This window comes from Pan troglodytes, chromosome 16, assembly GCF_028858775.2.
Source record: "Pan troglodytes isolate AG18354 chromosome 16, NHGRI_mPanTro3-v2.0_pri, whole genome shotgun sequence".
Taxonomy (NCBI): Eukaryota; Metazoa; Chordata; class Mammalia; order Primates; family Hominidae; genus Pan; species Pan troglodytes.
The window spans coordinates 56,497,742-56,522,924 of record NC_072414.2 but is presented as its reverse complement, the minus strand read 5'-3'; the positions used below and the strand labels follow the sequence as shown (position 1 = coordinate 56,522,924).

Here is a 25,183-nt window from a genome sequence, read left to right as displayed (position 1 = left end):
TTGGGAGGGCTGAGACGGGCAGATGGCTTGAGCCCATGAGTTTGAGACCAGCCTGGACAACATGATGGAACCCCATCTCTACTAAAAATACAAACATTAGCCAGGCGTGGTGGCAAACACTTGTGGCCCCAGCTACTCAGGAGGCTGAGGCAGGAAGATCGCTTAAACGTGGGAGGTAGAGGTTGCAGTCAGCCAAGATTGCGCCACTGCACTCCAGCCTTGGTGACAGAGCAGACTCTGTCTCAAAAAAACAAAGCAGCAATTATTTATTTAATTCCTTGTCTCACTCACATACCACCCCCGACCCAAAAAAACTAGAGAGGCTAGTTTCTCAAATAGAGAAAGCTCAAATAGAGGATCTCTGGACCAGGGTGCTCCAGGAATAGTGGAGGACATGAGTACCGTACCTAAAATAAGGAGATTAAATGTGGATTTAAACATACTGAATGCTAAAAGGCTGAAGCCCCAGTCCTCTTTTTCACCTAGCTCAAAGAAATCTTTACTCTCCAGGAGGATTGGAAGGGGCTTGTTATTTTTCTAAGAAATCTGGTAAGCCTATAAGGAAACACCTAGCAATCTTGACATCTGGGGTTTCCCAACTTAACAGTCATCTCGCTGTGAAGCTCACCATAAAGATGTCCGGCAAATGCACTCACAGCTTCAAATATAACTTTCAGCGCTCCATCTTAGAGATGTTTAAAACGTGAGCAGACGACCAAGTACTACCAGATATCTGAGGAATGCCTCTAAGAAAAAAGACAGAGAACAAAACCAGCATTTCATAAATCAGTCAACTGAGGCTCACATCAGCTAAAAATGAGATTAGTATTTACCATACTGCACATTTCATTCATATGTTTAATAAATATTTATTGGGCCAGGTACTATTATAGGTGCTTGAGAAACAAAGATTCACAAAGCAAAACAAAAGAAAACAAAATCTCTGCCTTGGTAGAGTTTACATTCTAGCAGATAGATAATAAACAATAAGCAAAATAAAGTATACACATAGTAAATTAAAAAGATTAGTGCTTCGAGAAAAAATAATGGGATAGGATAAAAGGAGGGTACAGAGGTGGTTGCAAATTTCAAAGAGGTTGACATTTGAGTGAAGACTTGAGAGAGATGAGGGAGTTGGCCATGCTACGTACTTCTCTGTGATAAAAGAATTCTAGTAGCCAGAACCTTCGATGTAAGAGACCTAAGGCAAGAGGAGCTGCATTTCAAGGAACAGCAGAATCCAGTAGGGCTGGAGGGGCATGATAGTAGGGAGAAATAGGAGATAAGGCCATAGAGGTATGGCAGAGAGAAGCACAGATCATGTGGATCACTGACTTTTTCTCTGAATGAAATTAAGAGCCAATGGAGGGTTCTGAGCAAAGAAGTGATAATGAATGGACAAGTTCCAAAGAATCATTTTGGCTGCTGTGCTAAGAACAGACTATATGGAAGCAAGGGACATAAGTTAGAAAGAGAGAGAATGGAATTTCTCAGAATGTTAGAGTTGACAAGGGTGTTGGAAGTAATTTTTTTTCCCAAGTCTTTCATTTTAGAGATGAGGAAACTGAGGCCCACAACATTGCGTTTTCCAAGGTCATGTGTTAAAGTCTGAAATAAGGCTGGGCACAATGGCTCAAATTTCTAATCCCAGCACTTTGGGAGGCTGAGGTGGGAGGTTCTTGAGCTCAGGAGTTCAAGACCCGCCTGGGCAACATAGGGAGACCCCGTCTCTACAAAAAATAGAAAAAATTAGCTGGGCATGGTGGCTCACATTTGTAGTCCCAGCTACTTGGTAGGCTGAGGTGGAAGGATCACTTGAACCCAGAAGGCGGAAGTTGCAGTGAGCCATGATTGTCGCCACTGCACTGCAGCCTGGGTGACAGAGCGAGACTGTCCCAAATAATAATAATAATAATAATAATAATGTCTGGAATAATCCACTTTGCATTTGTGTAGCCTTTTCAGTGTTTTTAGGTTTATCATCTCATCTTGTATTCAGCAATCCTCTGGGCAGTTCATAGGGCAGCTGATAACTGACATTAATTTGGCCAAAATAGCTGGCCAAAATTAGGGACCAGGTCTAGAATATCCTCTCAGTACTCAATATAAAGCTATTAACTACATAGGGAGTGAATCTGCCATCATGCCCATAATATCACAAAGTGCTAAATAACCAAAGTAATTCAAGTAATGGAAATGACTCATTTCTGCTGATCTAATTCCATGGTCCCACAGGAGAGCTATAGGTATTAAATGCAGTACATGTATGTTAAGTGGAATGATATACATTACAAATTAGGAAAAAGAGTAATTCTGAGGCAAATACGAAAAAGTGATTTTGTTACACATGATATTGTGAGCTCAGGTCTCTTTCCCGTCTTCTTTCTTTCCTACCCAAGTCTCATCCTGCAAGGTCTTTCTCAGATTTGAAAGCAGCTGATAAACAACTAATTTCCTTAAGATGGCTGTTGATAATAGCTCAAAGTATTACTTCTCTCTAGGGGTATGTATACTTTAATAGAAAACTCAAAACCTTCAATTCCAAAGGAACTGCAGTCAAGTTAGCAGGGAATATTATACTGAAGACCTCTTGGCAGTTACTCAAATCCCATTAAATAAATTCAAACTCAACAACTGTTTATTGTTATCTACCATACTGTCAGTCACAAAGATAAGACATCGTTCTTGCCCTTAAGATGCTGAGAATGGAAGAAGACCACACAGAAAATACTAGCTTTTGTTTATTGAATCCCTACTAATATTAAGCATTGAGCTAACTACTTTCCATGGGCAATAAGTATCAAGTATTATACTTAGCACAGTGATTAGCAAATAATGTATGTTCAATATATTGTAGCCGTGATAGTATAATTATAACCTTTGTAATTGCATTTAATCTTCACTTCTGCTCTATAAAGTAGTTATCAGTGTTACTTTACAGATAAAAGGAAACTGAGGCCCAGAGGCTAGGTAATATGCTCAAAGTCACACAGCTATTAGGAGCTAGGATTCAGGCCCAGCATGGTGGCTCATGCCTGTAATCCCAGCACTTTGAGAGGCAAGCGGATCACTTGAGGTCAGGAGTTTGAGACCAGCCTGGCCAACATGATGAAACCCCATCTCTACCAAAAAATACAAAAATTAGCCAGGCGTGGTGGCATGGGCCTGTAGTCCCAGCTAGTCGGGAGGCTGAGATGGGAGAATCACTTGACCCTGGCAGGCAGAGGTTGCAGTGAGCCGAGATCACACCACTGCACTCCAGACAGGGTGACAGAGTGTAAAAAAAAACCAAGGCCAGGTGCAGTGGCTCACGCCTTGTAATCCCAGCACTTTGGGAGGCCGAGGTGGGTGGATCACCTGAGGTCAGCAGTTCAAGACCAGCCTGACCAACATGGAAAAACCCCGTCTCTACTAAAAATACAAAATTAGCCAGGCGTGGTGACGCATGCCTGTAATCCCAGCTACGCAGGAGGCTGAGGCAGGAGAATCACTCAAACCCAGGAGACAGAGGTTGTGGTGAGCCGAGGTTGCACCATTGCACTCCAGCCTGGGTAACAAGAGTGAAACTCCGTCTCAAAAAAGTCTCTGCTCCTCCTGTTCGACAGACAGCCACATATTCTCTCGCATTGGCAGCCGCATCCCTGAGACACCATGGGTAAGGTGAAGGTCAGAGTCAACAGATTTGGTCGTACTGGGTGCCTGGTGCACCATGACTGCTTTTAACTCTGGTAAAGTGGATATTGTTGCCATCAATGACCCCTTCATTGACCTCAACTACATGGTCTACATGTTCCTGTATGATTCTACACATGGCAAATTCCATGGCACCGTCAAGGCTGAGAACGGGACGCTTGTCATCAATGGAAATCCCATCACCCATTTTCCAGGACCAAAATCCCTCCAAAATCAAATGGGGTGATGCTGGCGCTGAGTACGTCGTAGAGTTCACTGGTGTCTTCACCACCATGGAGAAGGCTGGGGCTCACTTGCAGGGGGGAGCCAAAAGGGTCAACATCTCTGTCCCCTCTGTTGACGCCCCCATGTTTGTGATGGGCGTGAACCATGAGAAGTATGACAACAGCCTCAAGATCGTCAACAATGCCTCCTGCATCACCAACTGCTTAGCGCCCCAGCCAAGGTCATCCATGACAACTTTGGTATTATAGAAGGATTCATGACCACAGTTCACACCATCACTGCCACCCAGACTATAAATGGCCCCTCCGGGAAACTGTCGCGTGACGGCTGCAGGGCTCTCCAGGACATCATCCCTGTCTCTACTGGCGCTGCCAAGCCTGTGGGTAAGGTCATCCCTGAGCTGAACGGGAAGCTCACTGGCATGGCCTTCCATGTCCCCACTGCCAATGTGTCAGTGGCGGACCTGACCTGTCGTCTGGAAAAACCTGCCAATATGATGACATCAAGAAGGTGGTGAAGTAGGCATCGGAGGGCCCCCTCAAGAGCATCCTGGGCTACAATGAGCACCAGGTGGTCTCCTTCGACTTCAACAGCGACACCCACTCTTCTACCTTCGATGCTGGGGCAGCCATTGTCCTCAAGGACCACTCTGTCAAGCTAATTTCTGGTATGACAATGAATTTGGCTACAGCAACAGGGTGGTGCACCTCATGGCCCACAATGCCTCCAAGGAGTAAGACCCCTGGACCACCAGCCCAGCGACAGCATGAGAGGAAGAGAGAAGCCCTTACTGCTGGGGAGTCCCTGCCATAATCAGTCCCCCACCAAGCTGAATCTCCCCTCCTCACAGTTTCCATGCAGACCCCTTGGAGAGGGAGGGGCCTAGGGTGCCCCACCTTGTCATGTACCATCAATAAAGTGCCCTGTGCTCAGCCAAAAAAACAAAAAACAAACAAACAAACAAGAAATTAAACAATAAAAAAACCCACAAAAAATTAAAAAAATAATAATAATAATAAAATTTTTTAAAACCCCCACCAATAAAAAAGAGCCAGGATTCTGGATTAAGAGGTCAGGAGTTCGAGACCAGCCTGGCTAATATGGTGAAACCCCATCTCTACTAAAAAATTCAAAAATTAGCTGGGCGTGGTGGCACGCACCTGTAGTCCCACCTACTCAGGAGGCTGAGGCAGCAGAATCGCTTGAACCCAGGAGGCGGAGGTTGCAGTGAGCCGAGATCGCGTCACTGCACTCCAGCCTGGGCAACAGAGCGAGACTCCAACTCAAAAAAAAAAAAAAGGAGCCAGGATTCAAACTCAAGCCTGCATAATTCTATGATTTGTGCTATTAACCCCTATATAATATTCAATATTTCTATAAAATTAATAGGTGTTTAACTTCATTTGGAAGTCTGAGCAACTGGCTAACAAGTATATGCTGTAAAGAGAAAGTGATATTTAAGTTGGATCCTGAATGACAAGTGGGAAAGAAAGGGGGTAAGAGTAGAGTTTGGTCCAGGTTAAAAATGATGAGGGTCTGAACAAAGGAAGTGGCAACAAGTATAAAGAGGGGAAGTTACAAGAGATAAGCAGGAGATAGTCTCTTAAAGAACCTTTGTGATGTACCAGATGTGAGCAGTGAGGGAAAGGTATCAAAGATGACTCACAAGTTTCTAGTTTGGGTGACTGGGCAGAAGTATTCCCAGTACTAACACTGAGAAAGTACTGGAGAAAGGAATGGAGAGAGGTGGACTTTAGGGACAAATTATGATTTTTCTTTGAACTTTGTGAATTTGAAGTACATTTGGGACAACTAAGCAAGGAAATCTGTTAGGCAACTGGAAATCATGGTCAAATTTAGTAAAGATGTCAGGGCAGGGAATGGATATTTGGGAGTCACTGCTATAACTACAGTACTTTGAAATAATAATTGTGTAAGAGACTGACACATAGGTAGCACTCATGCCATCTTATGTGTAAGGCTGGTCTTAACACTGAGAATATACTGAACTCTGAAAATAAGCAGGGCCGTAACATGTCCCCACAAATCAAATATGCCCATCACCTCCATCTTTACAGAAGAAAAAAAAAAAAAGATGTTGGAAATGGAGTGTAGCTGATATCTGACGACAACGACTCAGCCGTTAGTCTTTTAACCCTGCATCCTCAAAATACCTGGCAAACTAGATGATCAATAAATATGTGATGAACAGAAAGCATGAATGAAGGAAGCCCAAAGAATTAAACAGAATTTCCAATGTTATTCAGCTTAAGTAGGGGAATGGACACTAGAAGCTAGGTGCTCTCAATCTTGTGTGCTTTACATTCCAGAGGTTTCTCCAGCCTCCTTCCTCACCTGTTCCTCAAGAATTATCTTGTTCTGAAAAATATCAACATAATTTAAAATCTCTAACTACAGTATAAATGTTCCCTTCAAAGTCTCATATTGGGCTGGGTACGGTGCTTTATGCCCGTAATCCCAGCACTTTGGGATTGCCGAGGTGGGAAGATCATTTGAGCCCAAGAGTTTGAGACTAGACTGGGCAGCCTGGGCAACATAGTGAAACTCTGTGTCTACAAAAAACAACAACAAAAATAGCCACATGTGGTGGCATGTGTCTGTAGTCCCAGCTACTTGCAAGGCTGAGGCAGGAGGATTGCTTGAGCCTGGGAGGTCAAGGATGCAGTGGGCTGTGATTATGTCATTGCAGTAAGCTGTGATTGTGCCACTGCACTCCAGCCTTGGTGACAGGGCAAGACCCCATCTCTAAGAAAAAAAAAATTCCATATTGATAAAAGTCATCTATAAAAAAGTCCACAGTTAATTAACATCATATTTAATAATTAAGACTGAAAGTTACTCCCTAAAATCAGTGAAGAAGTTAAGGATGTCTGTTCTTGCCACTTCTATTCAACATTGTACTGGAGGTTATAGCTAGAAAAATTAGACAAGAAATAAAGAAAAAAGACATCGAGATTGTAAGTAAGAAGTAAAAGGATCTCAATTTGCAGATAACATGATCTCATATATAGAAAATCCTAAGGAATGCACAAAAATCATATCAGAGCCAACAAACGAATTCCACAAGGTGGTGAGATACAAGATCAGTACATATAAAACAATAGTATTTCTGTACTCTAGCAATGAATAATCCAAATATGAAATCAAGAAAACAATTCCATTTAAAATAACATCTAAAAGAATAAAATCCTCAGGAATAAATTTAACAAAAGAAGTGCAAGATTTTGGTGTACAACCCCTAAATTTGACTGGCTTAAAAAAAAAAAAAAAAAAGGAAAGAAAAAACAGGGCTGAGCGTGGTAGCTCATGCTTGTAATCCCGGCACTTTGGAAGGCCTAGGCAGGCAGATCACTCGAGGCCAGGAGTTGGAAACCAGCCTGGCCAACATGGTAAAACCCGAGCTCTACTAAAAATACAAAAAATTAGCTGGGCTTAGTGGCGTGCACCTGTAGTCCCAGTTATTCGGGAGGCTGAAACAGGAGAATCGCTTGAAACTGGTGGGTGGAGGTTGCAGTGATCCAAGCCAAGACTGTGCCACTGTACCCCTGCCTGGTGGACAGAGTGAGACTCTGTCTCAAAAAAAAAAAAGAAAAAGGGCAAGATTTGTACACTGAAACCACAAAACATCATTGATGGAAATTAAAGAAGTTATAAATAAATGGAAAGACATCTCATGTTCATGGATTGGAAGATTTTTTATTGTTAAGATTGCAGAACTCTCCAAACTGACTGACAGATTCAATACAATCTCCATCAAAATCCTAGCCTGCTTCTTGCAGAAATTGACAAGCTGATCCTAAAATTTGTATGGAAATGCAAAGGACTCAGAATAGCCAAAACGATCTCAAAAAGAAGAATAAAGTTGAAAGACTCACAATTCTCAACACTTACTACAAAGATGAGTAATCAAGATTGTAATACTGCCATAAGGATAGATATGTTCATCAACGGAACATAACTGAGAGTCTAGATAAAAACCCATACATTTATGGTCAATTAATTTTCAACAAGGGTGTCAAGAAAATCCAATGTGGGGTAAGAATAGTCTTTTCAACAATTGGTGCTAGGAAAACCGCATATCTACATGTAAAAGAATAAAGCTGGATCCCTACTTCACACCATATAGAAAAATTAACTCAAAATGGATCAAATACCTAAATGTAAGAGCTATAACCATAAAAATCTTAGAAAACACTAGTATCCAGAATATATTCTTACAAAGAACCTAATTAAAATATTGACAAAGAATCAGATATCTTCAAAGAAGATATACAAGCACATAAGCACATGAAAAGATGCTCTGAATCATTAGTCATTAAAGAAATCCAAGTCAAAACCACAAGATACCACTTTACACCCACCAGGATGGCTATTATTAAACAAATGAACAATAACAAGTATTGTTGAAAGTGTGGGGAAATTGGAATCCTTGTACACTGCTAGCGGGAATGTAAAATGGCACAGCCATTTACATTCTGGCAAACAGTTTGCCAGCTCCAAACAAAGTTAAACAAAGAGTTACCACATAATCCAGCAATTCTATCCCTAGGTATATAATAAAAAAAACTGAAGACATATGTCCATACAAAAACTTGTATATGAATGTTCATAGCAGCATTATCCATTAACAGTCAAAATAAGGAAAAAACCCAAATATCCATCACCTGATGAAATGGATAAACAAATGTGGTATATCTATATAATGGAATATTATTCAACCATAAAAAGGAATGGAGTACTGATACATGCTACAATAGATTATGCTAAGTGAAAGGAGTCAGACACAAAAGGCCCCCCCCCCTTTTTTTTTTTTTTGAGATGGAGTCTTGCTCTGTCGCCCAGGCTGGAGTGCAATGATGCAATCTTGCCTCATTGCAACCTCCACCTCCCGGGTTCAAGCAATTCTCCTGCCTCAGCCTCCCAAGTAGCTGGGACTACAGGCATGTGCCACCACGCCCAGCTAATTTTTGTATTTTTAGTAGAGACAGGGTTTCACCATGTTGGTCAGGCTGGTATCGAACTCCTGACCTTGTGATCTGCCTGCCTTGGCCTCCCAAAGTGCTGGGATTACAGGCATGAGCCACTGCGCCCGGCCAAAGGCCACAGATTGTATGATTCCATTTACATGAAATTTCTAGAGAGACAGAAGTAGACTGCCTGGGGCTAAGTAAAATGAAGAATTAGGGTGACTGCTGATGGGTACAGGGTTTCTTTTTGAGGAGATGAAAATATTCTGGAATTAGTGATGTGATGGGTACACAGTTTGTGAATATAGTATAAACCACTGAATTGTATACTGAAAAAAAAAAAAACCATGAATTATTTCTCAATTTTTTAAAAAAACTGTATGAGGAAAAAAAAAAAAACCCGTATAACCTGTCTAGCTAACCTCTTCCAAAAAATTTTCCAGTTATCAGTTGTTAAATGGTTTCTGGAAACATTACTCTTTTTTAAATAATAACCAGGAAAAGGCAGGAACATTAAAGCCATTTGATAAACATGCAAAAAGCTGAAATTCTACCCAGAGCTTAGGCCATCAGCCATCATTTCTCAATCTTCCATTCACATGAAATTTAAGTTTATAACATAGAAGATTTTTTCTTTTTTTTTTTTTTTGAGATGGAGTCTTGCTCTGTTGCCCAGGCTGGAGTGCAGTGGCGTGATCTCTGCTCACTTCAATCTCTGCCTCCCAGGTTCAAGCGATCCTCCCACCTCAGCTTCCCAAGTAGCTGGGATTACAAGTGTGCATCACCACACCTGGCTAATTTTTGTATTTTTAGAGACAGGGTTTCACGATGTTGGCCAGGCTGGTGTCGAACTCCTGATCCTCCTGCCTCAGCCTCCCGAAGTGCTGGGATTACAGATTTGAGCCACTGTGCCCGGCCTATAATATAGCAGATTTTCAAAGATTTTCCTAGATTTCCTGAAATTCTTATGTCAGGCTCTTGGTAAAAGCCTACTATTAGGCAGTCAATCCTGGTCTGATTTCTTCAAACCAAAATGCTGACAACAGTTCCAAAGAGTAGTCTCAGAGCTGCTAGCATAATTACTTTAATTGGAAGCTGTTTCTCTCCAGTTATGCAAGGGAGTCCATATTACATGAAAATAAAATCTATAATAATTCATCATAGTATAGGATGTATACTTTTGGAGAATATAAATTAAAATATACCCTGCTAACATCTCTCCCCATTTCTGTCCTGTCAAAAGATCATTAAGGGTATGGTATGTTAAGGAAGATCTCTTTTGGAAATGCTTATACCTGATATTATAAATGTCAAAGAGTACTCTTAGACAATAGGCTGCAAGTACTGTATTCCTGCCTCATTTTAACATTTAAAAGGAACAATAAATAAATCCAAAATACTTTTCTCTATTGCACCAAAATTTCTTTTTTTTTTTTTAACCACAATGTATTAAAAGTTAAATCTAAACATGTATGTAAACATCGAATAGACAAAAGGTCTAGACTGGTCAACATAGAAATCCATATAGAAAATTACACAGAAAAAAGATGGGTTTCTTTTTGTGCAACTTCCTTAACTAAAATGCTACTCCAGCAAGGAAAAGAAAACATGAAAGACAGCCCTTTTCTTTTTATACAACTAGAAATCTCATAAGCTTATGTCTTGAGCAAGCTCATCAACGAAAGCAAATTATGTTAACTGACATCACAGACACCTCTTTCCAAAGAGAAGAAAGCAGGTCAACATTAAGTCTTTAAAAATTGCAAAACTACTCTCTCCCTACATACTCACCACCATCAGTTTAAAAAAAACAAACACCCAGACTTCTGAAGACAATCACAAATGAAGATAAAAAGTTGGTTTGAGATAAGTTATAAAAAGCTAAACAAAGAAGATGAGTTTCATACTCCAGGGTGAGATCACATCAATTGTAATAAAATCTAGCCAAGCAGGGCCAAACCAGTTCAGATCTCTAATGGGAAAATTAAAGATGCTTAAAGGGACAGGGTTGAGATTCATGAGGTATAGATCATGCCCAAGCCAGTTCTGAACCAATAATCTCAGCCAGTTCCACAACATTAAAGAAATTCTTCTCTTAAGAATCTGGTAGAATGAAGTACAATTTTTATGTTCTTCCTTTTACTTTTCTGAATTTTCCAAATTCTTTACAATAAAGCACTTATAGATTTCAATGCCAGAATGCTGAAACCTCGTTAGTAGAAAATAATCTCAAAGAAACATAAAACCGAGTGGACAGGTTGCTGTAAACTCACAAGGTCAAGGCATTCTCACTTGCCAAGTAGAGAGTTTGCCCTGGGGGCATTAGAGATAACAATGCTTGTGCTTTGCCCAATCTTCTCTCTGACATAATAGGCTTTTGTCTCGAGTCACCAGATGCCTCAGCATTAGTTAGCCAAGTGCTAGGGCCCCAGAGCCTAGATAACACAGCTGGAGCTTGGTACTCCTATACAGGGATTAAGAAACAATCTCCAGCCCACAACTCTATTAAGCAAACTTTGACAGCTGCCAGGGCCAGTAAAGAATAATGAAGGGACAGGGATCCAGTGGCACAGCTGCACCTCTTTCCCACACCAATATTCCTCTTCCCTTTTTCCTCAGAAGGCTCACTCTGCTGCCAACTCCAGGTCTTACTGGTCTCCTTAGCCACTATGGCTGTCCATTTTAAAAAACCACACTGGCAATGATGGGCTTTTAGTAAAACTCAAACACTTCAAAATAAATTGAAGGTTCCCTGCTTAGGGTATTTTCATAAAGGTTATGAGCCTTGATTCTACCTAAATTCCTCCTGACTGTCGTCTTGGCAGCAGAATATTAATAGGCCGTCCTAAGAGAGTTATAAAACAATCAGTATCCAATCATTTCCTGTACCTTGAAATGTTAACACTAAGGGAAGGACAGGGAGGAAAAAATAAAACAAGGAAAGGAAAAAAAATCCTCCTCTCAGGGAAATGCCTACACCCCAGAGACCAGGTCCAAGCTCCCTCCCTACTCCATATCCAGCCACACAAAAGCCAAAGCCAAGAACAATCCTCCACTTACAGAGGCTTCCACAAATTTCTCTCCTCAGCCAACTCTGGAGCCAGGATGAGAGACTTTGTTGGCACATGCCAGCTCTTGTTTATGAGCTGGTTACCACCTCAAAGGCTGCTTGGCCCAAGGTCTGCCTTCCCTTTACAGGATCTTTCAAACTTCAAAATGGGATCTTTTCTTGGACTCCTCTTAAGACATGGACGTGGGTTACTTAACCTATTGCTTCCAGCTTGAGTGCTATCCAAGGATTTCTCTGGGGACTACATTCTCAGGGAGTAGTCAACATTATCTAATATGGAAGGACTTTCTACCCACCTGTACAAAGTAAAGAAGAACGGCAAGATTTTATATTAAAAGTAAAAGCGAACACTTTCAGAAATAACTTCAGTGGCCATCAGGTAAAGGTAACAGCTGAAGTGACGAAAATCAGGTGAGCCTCTCCTTTGCTGTCAGTGTAGCAGAGAAGGTGGGAAGAAAGATAATAAAATAATCTCTTCGGTTGATAATTTAATTCTGTCCCGTACTCAGAGCTTATTTCTGAAATCTTGTAATAGAAATTTCCCTAGGTTGAATTCCATATCCTAACAGCTAGGAATTGAAGAGACATTTGGAAGTCAGTTTCTCGGTTACTTTTTGTTGTCTTCCCATTCTATTGTGAACCCTTTTCTCCCTTAATTTCACCTCACCTTTTAGAGATTTGGGGAGAATACCAGAACGTGTGGGAAAAAAAATATTAGCCAAAAATTTAAGAAAACGAGAATAAAAAAACAAAAAGAAAAATAGAGATTTGGGGATAATAAAAACTGAGACACAGGTTAGGGAGCCTGGCTCTCTAACTGCCTTTGGTTTTCTACTTTCTACGGAAACAACATTCACAACAGAAAACTACATATATCATATATGTACAACTCTGCATTTTCATAAACTGAACACACAGTTATGTAAATAGCATCCACAACAATATTTTAGCAAATACTGCTCAAATAAAAACTTTGCCCTCCAGGGGATATTTGGCAGTGTCTGGGGACATTTTTGGTTGTCTTACCTTGGAGCGAATATGGTAAAGGTATGGATGCTGTGAAACATCCTACAATAAACTGGACCACCCCAACAACAAAGAATTACCCTAGCCCCAAATACCAATAGTGTTGTTGTTGAAAAATCCTGGTTATAGCAACCCAGAAACCTTCCTGTACTGCTTCTCCAGAAAGGACTTTTACCACAAAAATGCAAGACTCCTTATGCTCTGGTAGAAAAGCTGCTGTAACATACTGCCATGAGGAGGTGGTACAGAGCATAAATGATCACAGATGAAACTACTCATCTGCCTGGAAAGACAAGAGAGGCTGCAAGGAGAAAGGAAAATAGAACAAACATTTGTTGCTCACCTGTAACTATTATACTATAACCTCCATATACTGTGCATTTACAGTGTACTTTTAGATCTTTTAAATTAAAACCATATAAAATCTAAGGAAAATGAGATACGGAGAGGTAATTTGCAGAAGATCCTATATATATTAAATGGCAGTCAGTGCTGGGATTCAAACATAGGCCTGATTACAATATCTATGCTTTCACTTTAATACTATTAGAAGTTGAGAGTTTAAATAACTGAAAATTAGGTCAAAAAAGGAAAACTAAAAAAGTTGAGAGTGATGATGCCAGGCAGGGAAAATATGGCAAACGGTTAAAATAAAAAGCAAAGATCACTCTTCCATTGTTCATAAGTGGCAGGAGAAACGAACTTTTCCTCAAAGTGTGCCTCAATCCAATAAAACCAATTCTAACTACAGAACCAAGCAAGTTCTATAACCTCTTTCAGTGGATTTTAAAATGTTTGTATAGACATATGTTCCCAGCTGTGGGTTTTGTATTCTCTCTAGGACACAAGGAAGCAGTTCCCAATATGCCATCTAAGGTAGCTACCTTCTTGGTGTTCCTCAGTGACCCATACTGAGCCCCTTTCATTCAATACAGACACATTCTTCCTGGGTAAGTGCACTCACTTCTATGGCATCAATTACCATTTATGTGTTCACATTAATAAACTCTTAAATCTTTGGATTTCCAGTTCTCTCTCACACATCCAGTCCTCAAGAGACATTTCTACTTGGTTGTTCATTCATTCAACTCCCTCTTCCAAATTAACTACCATTTATCCTTCAGATATTTACTCAAACTTCTTCACGGATATTTTCCCTGACCCGCCCCCGCCCCCCGCCCTGCACCCACCAAGAATGGTTCAGTTCCTAATTATAGGCTCTCAGCATCCTATAACTTTCACTTTTATAATTTTAATAGTGTAAAATGATAGATGTGCATATGATTGTTTGATTCCATTCTATCTCCCCTACTAAACCGTATGCCCTAGAAAGAGCAGGACCAAATCTATTTTGCTTACATTATCCCCAGCACAGGCAGTGCAAGCACCTCAAAACATGTCCCAAGTTAAACTCATTATCATTCCCTGCAAACTTGCCCCTTTTCAGTGTTCCCTCCTATGAGTAAGTGGTTCCATGAACAACTTGGTTCATGCCCAAAATCTGGACATGACTCTCGACTTCTTCTTCAATCTCTTCCCAACATGGTATCAATTACCAAGATGCTATCAATTGAACTTCTATTCTCTCAAATCTACCCACTTTGCTCCTTTCCTATTAATACTATTCTGGTCCAGCTGTCTTGCTAACTATGCTAACAGCTTCCTAAATGCCTCCAATCTTGCTCTCCAATCCACTCTGCAGATGACATCAAGAGTAATTCTTCAAAAACTCAAAAATCAATCACTGTAATCCACTAAAAAGTCTAACAATAGTTTTCTGCAGATGTTAGGATGAAATCCAAATCCTTTAACAAGGCTTTTAAGGCCTTCTACTATCTGACCCCATAGCACTCCAGCCTCATCTTACCATTCTATTCCTCCTCCTCCAGTCATAGTGAACTTCTTCCAGTTCTTCTCATGCCTCAAGATTAGTCTTACCACTTAGCCTTTGATTATGCTATTCTCTCACCTGGCACAAGCCTTTTGCCCTCTCTCCCATCACCTGTCTAATTCCTGCTTATCCCTTTGGGTCTCTGTTTAACTATCAGAGAGGTTAGAGATCTCCGTCACCTCTTTTGAGCAGAGATCTTCCTTGATCCTACACTATACTCTGGCCACCACTGTGCACCCACAATACCCTATGTTATCATTACTCATCAAAGTTTGTTATAATAAGCAATTTATCTGTCTCCCACATTAGAATATAAACTCCAGGAACCCAGCATGATGGCTCACGCTTGTAATCCCAGCACTTTGGGAGGCCATGGCGGGTGGATCACTTGAGCCCAGGGGTTCAACGTGGTGAGCCTGGGCAACATAGTGAAACCCTGTCTCGACAAAAAATCCAAAATTGGTCAGGTGTGGTGGCACGCACCTGTAGTCCTAGATACTTGGGAGGCTGAGTTGGGAGGATCACTTGAGCCCAGGAGGCAGAGGTTATAGTGGGCCAAGATTGTGCCACTGTACTCCAGCCTGGGTGACAGAGTGTCTAAAAATAATAATAATAATATATATGTATAATTTTTATTTATATATCATATATATACACACACTCCACAGAGCAGAGACCACATCCATTTAACTTTTATTTTTTTTAGATGGGATCTTGCTATGTTGTCCCAGCTGGACTTGAACTCCTGGGCTCACAGGAACTTCCCACCTCAGCCTTCCAAGTAGCTGGGACTACAGGTGTGAGCCACCATGCCTGGCTTCAACTCTTTATCCTAAGTGCCAGCACACTGTATAGCACATGGTAGTTATTTAATAATTATTTGTTGGATGAACTGAATGAGTATCCATAAATTTGAACTGCTTGACTAGGATAGCCCTCCAACCTGTAAGTCCAGAAAAACATTAATTTTGTTATAAAGCATCCCATATAGGATCTGTTGAATCACAGGGAATTTTGTTTTGTTTTGTTTGAGACAGAATCCCCCTCTGTCACCTAGGCTGGAATGCAGTGGCATGATCTCGGCTCACTGCAGCCTCCACTTCCCGGGTTCAAGTGATTCTCCTGCCTCAGCCTCCTGAGAAGCTGGGATTACAGGCATGCACCACTACACCCAGCTAATTTTTGTATTTTTTAGTAGACATGGAGTTTCACCATGTTGACCAGGCTGGTCTTGAACTCCTGACCTCAGGTGATCCACGTGCTTCGGCCTCCCAAAGTGCTGGGTTTACAGGAGTGAGCCAGCGTACCCAGTCCAGAGGTAATTTTAAAATCAGCTAATGCTATATTTTTAAAGCAAGAAGCTTAAAACTCGCAATTAAATAAGGAAGAGCCAGACAAACATTATCAAGTAAAAAGTTTCCAGAGTAGGGGTTAAGGAGAGAAGAAATTGATATAGTATAAGGGACTGCTGGAACCTGGTGAAAATTTTTAAAATCAGAATCATCCTGAGAGTTGATAAGCTAAGATTGGACTTATTGTTCGGTAGCCTGATTAATTCTGGAAATGGTTCTGAAAGATACAGAAACACATAAGAAGGATAAATGCAATTATAAGGAACCATCCCTAAGATAAGATCAATACAAGATTTAAAAATATATATATTCTTAATAAATGCCCAGTATATAGTGGCACCACAATAAAATCTAAGTTTTCTTTAAAAGTATTATTTGGGTGGGCATGGTGGCTCACACCTGTAATCCAACGCTTTGGAGGATTGAGGCAGGAGGATCATTTGAGCTTAAGAGTTTGAGACCAGCCTGGGCGACATGGTGAAACCCCATCTCTACCAAAAATACAAAAATTAGCCGGGTGTGGGTGGTGGCGCATGCCTGTCATCCCAACTACTTGGGAGGCTGTGGCAGGAGAATCTCTTGAACTCAGGAGGCGGAGAGCTTGCAGTGAAACGAGATCGTGCCATTGCACTCCAGCCTGGGCAACAGAGCAAGACTCTGTCTCAAAACAAAGCAAAAACAAACAAAAAAACCCCACCTCTATGAGGTTTCTGCTTAACTCAGCAAGACTGAATAAACGAAAAACAAATACAAATAAATTTTAAAAATTAAAAAATATACTCCAGGGGGGCAGGGGAATGGAAGAGATTGAAGTAGGATTGGCCCGGCCCTTTTCTGCTTCAGGTTATTAGATATAAAACAGGAAGGAGGGTGAAATATGACTAAGGAATAAGAACAATAAGAGATCTGAAAATTTTAGTCAAATATGAAAAAGTCATTGGGGTTTTATTTTCCAACTATCTTCCCTGACTTTTCTCTGACCTGAATGCCACTTCAGGTTGATAATTTACTACCAACTACAGACAGCCCTACCTAACTTGGTTTCTAAACAAGTCGATCTTTTCTTCTGTGACATGAGGACATTCACCTGCTTAGTTCTTTTTTTTTTTTTTTTTTTGAGACGGAGTTTCGCCCTTGCTGCCCAAGCTGGAGTGCAATGGCGCGATCTCAGCTCACTGCAACCCCCGCCTCCCAGGTTCGAGCAATTCTCCTACCTCGGCCTCCCGAGTAGCTGGGATTACAGGCGTATGCCACCACGACCGGCTAATGTTTTGTATTTTTAGTAGAAATGGGGTTTCACCATGTTACCTAGGCTGGTCTCGAACTCCTGACCTCAGGTTATTCGCCTGCCTCGGCCTCCCAAAGTGCTGGGATTACAGATGTGAGCCACCGCGCCCGGCCTTACCTGCTTAGTTCTAAGGAGGTGATTAGATGGTTCAGAGGGGACATTATTTTAAGCCTTTAAGTCTCCTCTATCCTACCCCTCCCCCCTTTAAAAAGAAGATCCATTTCACAAAGGCTGAGGGGCAAATACCAAGAGTTTCCCAAATCAATAAGCTTAAATTTCCATTTCTGGGAGCTTTGCCCTGGCCAAACTGCTTCCCAGGGAGAGGCATATTGTGCTTTTCTTTTTCCCGAGTGATACTATATTGGCCTACACCCAGAGTCATTTTTACTCAGCTTTTCAACATGAAAACTTGTTTGGCCAGTCCTCCAGGGCAATTGCAATGCCTTGTCCAAGAGATGCCACCAGTCCATGCCTAAAAGCACCAAGCCTTCGAATAAGGTATACTATTCACAGCAGTGTCATCTCTAGGCAGTAACAGCAATTTTGAACTATGGGTAAAACACCTCACTGTCAAAGGTAGTACAGTAGTTTTCAAGATACATACAATGCTGTACCCAGACTATAATGAATGTCCCAGGTAGAACATATGAAAACGACTGCTTTTTCCTGGTTATTTTTATTTGAGAAGGAAGGAAGAGCCCTTCCTAAATCTGCATAACTAAATATAATCCCATTTGCTTAAGACAAGACCAACAACAAATGTAAAATGTTATTTCAGAAATAACAACAACAACAAAAAATTAAAGCAGGATTAAAAAATTTTTAAAAAAAGGGTGGGCGCAGTGGCTCACACCTCTAATCCCAGCACTTTGGGAGGCTGAGGCGGAAGGATCACTTGAGACTAGGAGTTTGGGGCCAGCCTCAAGTGTGGGTGAAACCCATCTCTACAAAAAATACAAAAAGTAGCCAGGTGTGGTGGTGCACACTTGTAATTCCAGCTACTGGGGTGGCTAAGGCAGGAGAATTGCTTGAATCGGGGAGGCAGAGGTTGCAGTGAATCCAGATCACGCCACTGCACTCTAGCCTGGAATGACAGAGTGAGACTCCGTCTCAAAAAAAAAAAAAAAAAAAAAGCATAGTTTAGATAGAATCTAAAGGTGAAAGTGAGAAGAGGCTAGAAGGTGAAAGGTATACCTCAAAGGACCTACCAAAGGCACTGGGCCTAAGAAAGCGAAACTAGGCTCAGAAATATTTATGTTGGTAAGAGGAGAACAGCTCTGCTACATGATAGTTCTTGTTCAATTCAACGATAAGATCTGAGGTTACCATACAGAAATAAAGGGAAGGAATTTGTGGACACTGTGAAGAACATGAAGGTTGGAACTGAAATGTAAATATTACAATAATCATTACATTAAGCTGTATTCATTCCATGGACCCAAAGTTTCCACTACATAGAGAATCTGGATCCTAAGATTTGCTCTATTGTCATAAAATACCTTTGTATACTAAATGGATAATATTTAACATTATAAAATCAACTGTATGTAACTGGCAAAAAAAGAAAGAAAGGAACAAAAACCAATTTGAATGGTTTGGGCCTTACAGCTGTTCTGCTTATTGAGTATATGCTCTGGAGGAAGCCAGAGATAGGAGATTTGAACTGGTGGTTTTTTTTTTTTTTGAGGGTCTTGCTCTGCTGCCCAGGCTGGAGTGCAGTGGCATGATCATGGTTCACTGCAGCCTCGACCTCCCAGGCTCAAGTGATCCTTCCGCCTCAGCCTCCCAAGTAGCTGGGACCACAGGCATGTATCACCACACCCAGCTAATTTTTTAGTTTTTTGTACAGACAGGCCCTCCCTATGTTGCTCAGGCTGGTCTTGAACTTCTAAGCTCAAGCAGTCCTCCCACCTTGGCCTCCTGAAGTGCTGGGATTACAGGTGTAAGCCACCTTGCCCAGCCAGCTGGCTGTTCCTTAATCTGGTTTCCACTCCCATGTGCCTCTCATAATATAAGCATTTTACTAGGCTTAGGGTGATTCTAGTATTTACAAATACATATTTTTCATTAATATAGTCCAGCTCTCACACAAGTCAGCTCTTATGTGGGGACCTCAGCTGAAGAAATAATGGCTTGTCTCAATGCTAAAGAAAAAACTGATTGTGTTGAATTCATGGAGCCAGTATGTCAATCTTCAAGAAATCATCCTAAGAAATTCTGTAGGTAACTTCTGACTGAGTGCCTCACACTTTGACTTTAGAACCTAACCCTTTTAAGAGATGGGAAAGGACAGGAGAGATACTAGAAGCAAACAAAAATGAAAGAATTTCTCAGTCTCCTTCTGAAATTGTAATAAGCAATCAGCTTGTTTGATTTCAAATCCCTACATTCTCAATCCAAGCACATATGTACAAGCAAAATGAAAAATGCCTTATGGCATATTTTATCTAAAACAGACACTCTACCAGATGTTTAGGAATCTGCATAGTGATGAAATTAAGATCTAGTCTAATATGGTGTATATAAATGTGTAGTCACTTTGTATGATGAGTTTTTCCCCACATTTGCCAATTTTTTCTCCTCCTACTCACAGTGGTATATGAATTTGAGATACTCCAAAACCTAAAAAAAGATCCATCTAAAGTACAGATTAATATAACTTCTGAGAAGATAGACAGGTAATGCATGTACCAGTACTAAAAACCACACTTAAAATTTTAAATTTTTATATTAAATTATTTATTATTAAAATTTTATTATGAGAATTTAAGGTTACGTAATTATTATTTTGGCTAAAATTTGACATACCACAATGTTTTCTAGTATGAGTTTGCTTGCTTATTACCTGGATGAGGAAATAATCTGCACGCCAAACCCATGTGACACACAATTTACCCATCTAACAAACCTGCAACATGTATCCCTAAACCTAAAAGTTTTTTTTAAAAAAGTATGAGTTTGCTGCACAATTAGGTATGTGTTCATCTTTGATAACAATTAGCATTCTAATTACTCTTCTTCAGGCATAAGACTTAAAATCTCAGCAAGGAAATACTTTATACCCCAAAACATTAATGCTCTTTTTGATTTCAAATAAATTGTATTTATTTAAAAAAAAATCAACAACAAAGAACTATGATATAAGGGGCTTGTTCTATTTCTGTGACGCGATATTTCCTCTTCCTAAAACAGCATGTTTACTTTGAATGCATCCAGAAGCAGACTCAGGAATAAGGTCTTTTTTGTATTGCTACATTATTTTATTTTCGAATGTCATGAATTTCCAGAAAATTAGGAACACCTATTATCCAATATAAGCACAGAAATACATTCACAAACCAATGAGAAAAGAGACTGGTTTTGGATTAGCCATAAATTTTGATTATCCAAATCTGTCTTCTGCCCCTTTCTAATCTACATAGAAAAAAAAGCTCAAATAGCCTATATGTGGCAAATATATCTACTCATAAGAATTTTGCTTAAATTTGCCTTAAAAATTCTGGAACAATAATTTAAAACTGAATTAGTAACACAAATATGGATGCTCTACCTTAAAGGCTGTCAGAAATTCAATAATTAATTCTCCTAATTAAGGTGATAATGAGAAATCAGGTTCATTATAGTTGAATTCCGAAATGCCTGACCCCAACATAAGCATCCTGTACACTGAGCAATGAAAAAGGAGAGTCCTTTTCACATGATAGTGATTTTTAACCAAGAAGAACATTACAAGCACCTGTTGAACTTAAAAAAAAAAAAGTAGGCAGGGTGCGGTGGCTCATGCCTGTAATCCCAGCACTTTGGGAGGCTGAGGCGGTTGGATCACGAGGTCAGGAGATCAAGACCATCCTGGCCAACATGGTGAAATCCCGTCTCTACTAAAAATACAAAAATTAGCTGGGCGTGGTGGAGTGTACCTGTAATCCCAGCTACTCGGGAGGCTGAGGCAGGAGAATCACTTGAACCCAGGAGGCAGAGGTTGCAGTGAGCCTAGATCGCGCCACTGCACTCCAGCCTGGGCGACAGAGCGAGACTCAGTCTCAAAAAAAAAAAAAAAAAAAAAAAAAAAAAATTACATGCTTGGAGTCTCCAGCCACAAAGATTTTATCCAGTAGGACACTTATACTTTGTAAAACCTCCAGAAGTGACTCTGATACGTACCCTAAGCTGTCTCACGACCAAGAAACTCTGCAACCTGAATGTTAATTTCTATAACATTCAGATGTTATAGGATACATTCAGTATGCTGATTTGGTTGGTCTAAGTATGACGACTATGTATACCTCCTTTTTTTTTTTTTTTTTTTTTTGAGACAAAGTTTCACTCTTGTTGCCCAGGCTGGAGTGCAGTGGCGTGTTCTCAGCTCACTGCAACCTCCTCCTTCCAGGTTCAAGCAATTCTCCTGCCTCAACCTCCCAAGTAGCTGGGATTACAGGCACACTCCACCATGCCACCATGCCTGGCTAAGTTTTTGTATTTTTAGTAGTGATGGAGTTTCACCATGTTGGCCAGGCTGGTTTCAAACTCCTGACCTCAGATGATCCACCCGCCTCGGCCTTCCAAAGTGCTGGGATTACAGGTGTGAGCCACCGAGCCTGGCCTCTATACCTCCTTTCTACAACACTCTGTTGTCTTTCACTAAGGTTTGATTCAGTGCAGAACTAAGTACCTGACTTCTGAAGAAACAAAAAAGAAAAAAAAAGCAACACATAAGCCAGGAAATATCAACTCTGAGCTGGGTGAGTTAGGTACCAGTTTATAAAAACTTTTTACAATGAAGGAACCAAAAAAAAAAAAAAATCAATGCTATGTGGAAACTTGTAAAATAAAACAATAAAAGATAAATATAAAAATAAAAAAGAACTCATTACCAAATGAAAACAGAGCCCAAGAAAGGATTTAATGCCCAGGTCTGGCTCATCAAAACATAATCTAGTATTTGCCACTAGGGCTGTAACCCAGCAGTCTTAAATTTAAAAAGCAATTAAGAGTATTTCACAGGTGCACAGTCAAATTGTCACATCCCAATGGACAACAAACATTTTAGGGTAAAACCTGACCACCTCAAAACATCTAAAAACTGTCTTTTTTATTTCCTCACAAAAAAGTAGTAGCCTCCTTTTAAGCACAAGACATACATTCAAAAACCCCCAGTAGATGTCTGAAATGGCAGATATTATCAAACCCTACATATACTAGGTTTTTTCCTCTACGTACGTACCTATGATAAAGTTTAATTTACAAATTAGACACAGTAAGAGCAGGTGTGAGCAGTAAGACACAGGTTGTGAGCATGGTGACTCACACCTGTAATCCCAGCACTTTGGGAGGCTGAGGCAGGGGGAATCACTTGAGCCCAGGAGTTTCAGACCAGCCTGGACAACCAACAAGATCCCAACTGTATAAAAAAAATTAAAAATTAGCCCGATGTGGTGATATATGCCTGCAGTCCCTGCTACTCGGGAGGCTGAGGCAGGAAGACCACTTGAGGCCAGGAGTTTGAGGCTGCACTGAGCTGTGATCATACTACTGCACTGCAGCCTAGACAACAGAGGGAGACCCTGTCTGTTTAAAAAAAAAAAAAATTATAACAATGTGTTGTGATGAAAGTTATGTGAATATGGTGTCTTTTTCTTTCTCTCTATCAAAATATTGTACTGTACTCACCCTCTTTGTGATGATGTGAGATGATAAAATGCCTATGGGATGAGATGAAATGGGGTGAATAATGTAGTGTTTAAAACTTAGTGATTTATTTATCTCTGGAATTTTCCATTTAATATTTTCACATCTTGGTTGTCTGAGGGTAACTGAAATCACAGAGAGCAAAAACAAGGATAAGGTTGGGGGGACTACAGTACTTCAATCCTCATTCTTCTCTTGACTGTTCTGGCTACCTCTGCTAATCCCTTCAAAATACTAGTCTGTACCTTACAAGGATTAGCAGAGAGAGGAAAGAAACTTCCTGTATGAAAACAATCATGTTATCTTCATTTCAATTCTTAGGAAAATAATTCAGAAGAAGCTGGTTATATACCAAAGAAACTGACCTTAATGGAGAATAAACAAAAGCCATGGTTCTCAACCTGAGATCAGCCCTCTGCCAAAAGAAGTCCAACAAACACTTCCAAACTGACCAATCAAACAACAAAACCCCAAACTTCAATGCCTCCAAATGCTCTGAATCAATCTCTCCCTGAAGCCTTCTTGGAAATCAGTAGGAGCTGGAATATTAGCTATCATAAATTCATTGTTTTCCAAAGCCTTCAGGGGATTAATTCTTCAAAGTCTCTAAGGATATCCTTTCTCCTTAATTTCACAATGACCTTGCACCTCAAAGCTAAGAACAGTAACATCAGCAACAGCTAACATTTGTTGGTTACTTACTGTAATGCTAGGCACTGTGCTGAATGCTTAACATCTTTTCATCTCATTTAATCCTCACAATAACCCTATGAGGTCAGTACTATTATTTACTTCCTCCATTCAGATGAGAAAAGTGGGTCTTTTTTGAATATCTTTTCTGCTCTTCTGCTCTGAAAGTCCTAAGCCCTTAGATATTCATTTCAATTTTAGGTTCCTATCAGTTTGTTCACAGAGTTAAAGATATATAAGGATATTTTTAAAAGAAAAAAATCATACCTACTGCCCAGTGTTACATTTTAAAGTTTTTGGTAATTTCAATTTCACTATTAAGAGGGAAGGGTGCTCTACAATAGTAGATATCAAACTTTAGTGTGTATCACAATCAACAGGACAGCTAATGTTAAAACGCAAATTGTTGGGTCTCAGCTGGGCACAGGGGCTTACACCTGTAATCCCAATACTTTGGGAGGCCAAGGCAGGAGGATCGCTTGAAGTTAGGAGTTCAAGACTAGCCTGAACAACATAGTAAGACCCCGTCTCTAAAAAAATTTAAAAATTAGTTGGGTGTGATGGCACACACCTGTAGTCCTAGCTACAGGGGAGGTAGGAAGTGAGGTAGGAGAATCACTTGAGCATGGGAGGTTGAGGCTGCAGTGAGCCTTGATTGTGCCACTGTATTCCAGCCTGGACAACAAAGTGAGACCCTGTCTCAAAAAAAAAAAAAAAAAAAAAAAAAAAAAAAATTTGCTGGGTCTCAAGCCTAGAGTTTCTAACTTTAGGGCCTGGGAGGAGGTCTGAGATCCAAATTTTTATCAAATTCTCAGATGCTGCTGATACAGGGCCCACTAATTTATATGAAGGGAAAAGGAAGTAATCCCCTCTCACCTTAGCTATCACCTTATGTGAAGACACTTCTCTACAGAGTACTTTCAACAAGACAGACACTTAGGGTTTAAAACACCTCCAGGGTCTGACAGCTTCAAGATTTATTTTTTTTCTCCCCACTTCACAAAGGCTTCAATGGCACCACTAACATGAAGGCACATGAAATCCAGAAAAAGGAAAATAAAGGACAGAATATTTATAAACTTTGCTAAGAACTTCTTACTGCTCACGTTTTACTTCAGCCTGAAGTCCTTCCTTTGGGCCTCCTTGAGCAACAGATGCCAAAAGAAAAGTAGACTGCTTTGTAATACCAACCCCCAAAACAAGGATGGGCTCTTAAAATATAATAGAACTTTGCCCTGTGAACAGAAAATCTCAAAATGCTCCAAATTCCTCCTT

General features: G+C 40.4%; 1 protein-coding gene and 1 pseudogene across 3 annotated transcripts in view; one reads left to right on the top strand and one right to left on the bottom strand.

Moving 5' to 3' along the window:
* ZNF609 (zinc finger protein 609) overlaps positions 1 to 25,183 on the bottom strand; it is a 223,990-nt gene that overhangs the window by 151,367 nt on the left and 47,440 nt on the right. The gene's annotated exons all lie outside the window — the stretch shown is intronic.
* On the top strand, positions 3,652 to 4,669 carry LOC100615473 (glyceraldehyde-3-phosphate dehydrogenase-like; annotated as a pseudogene).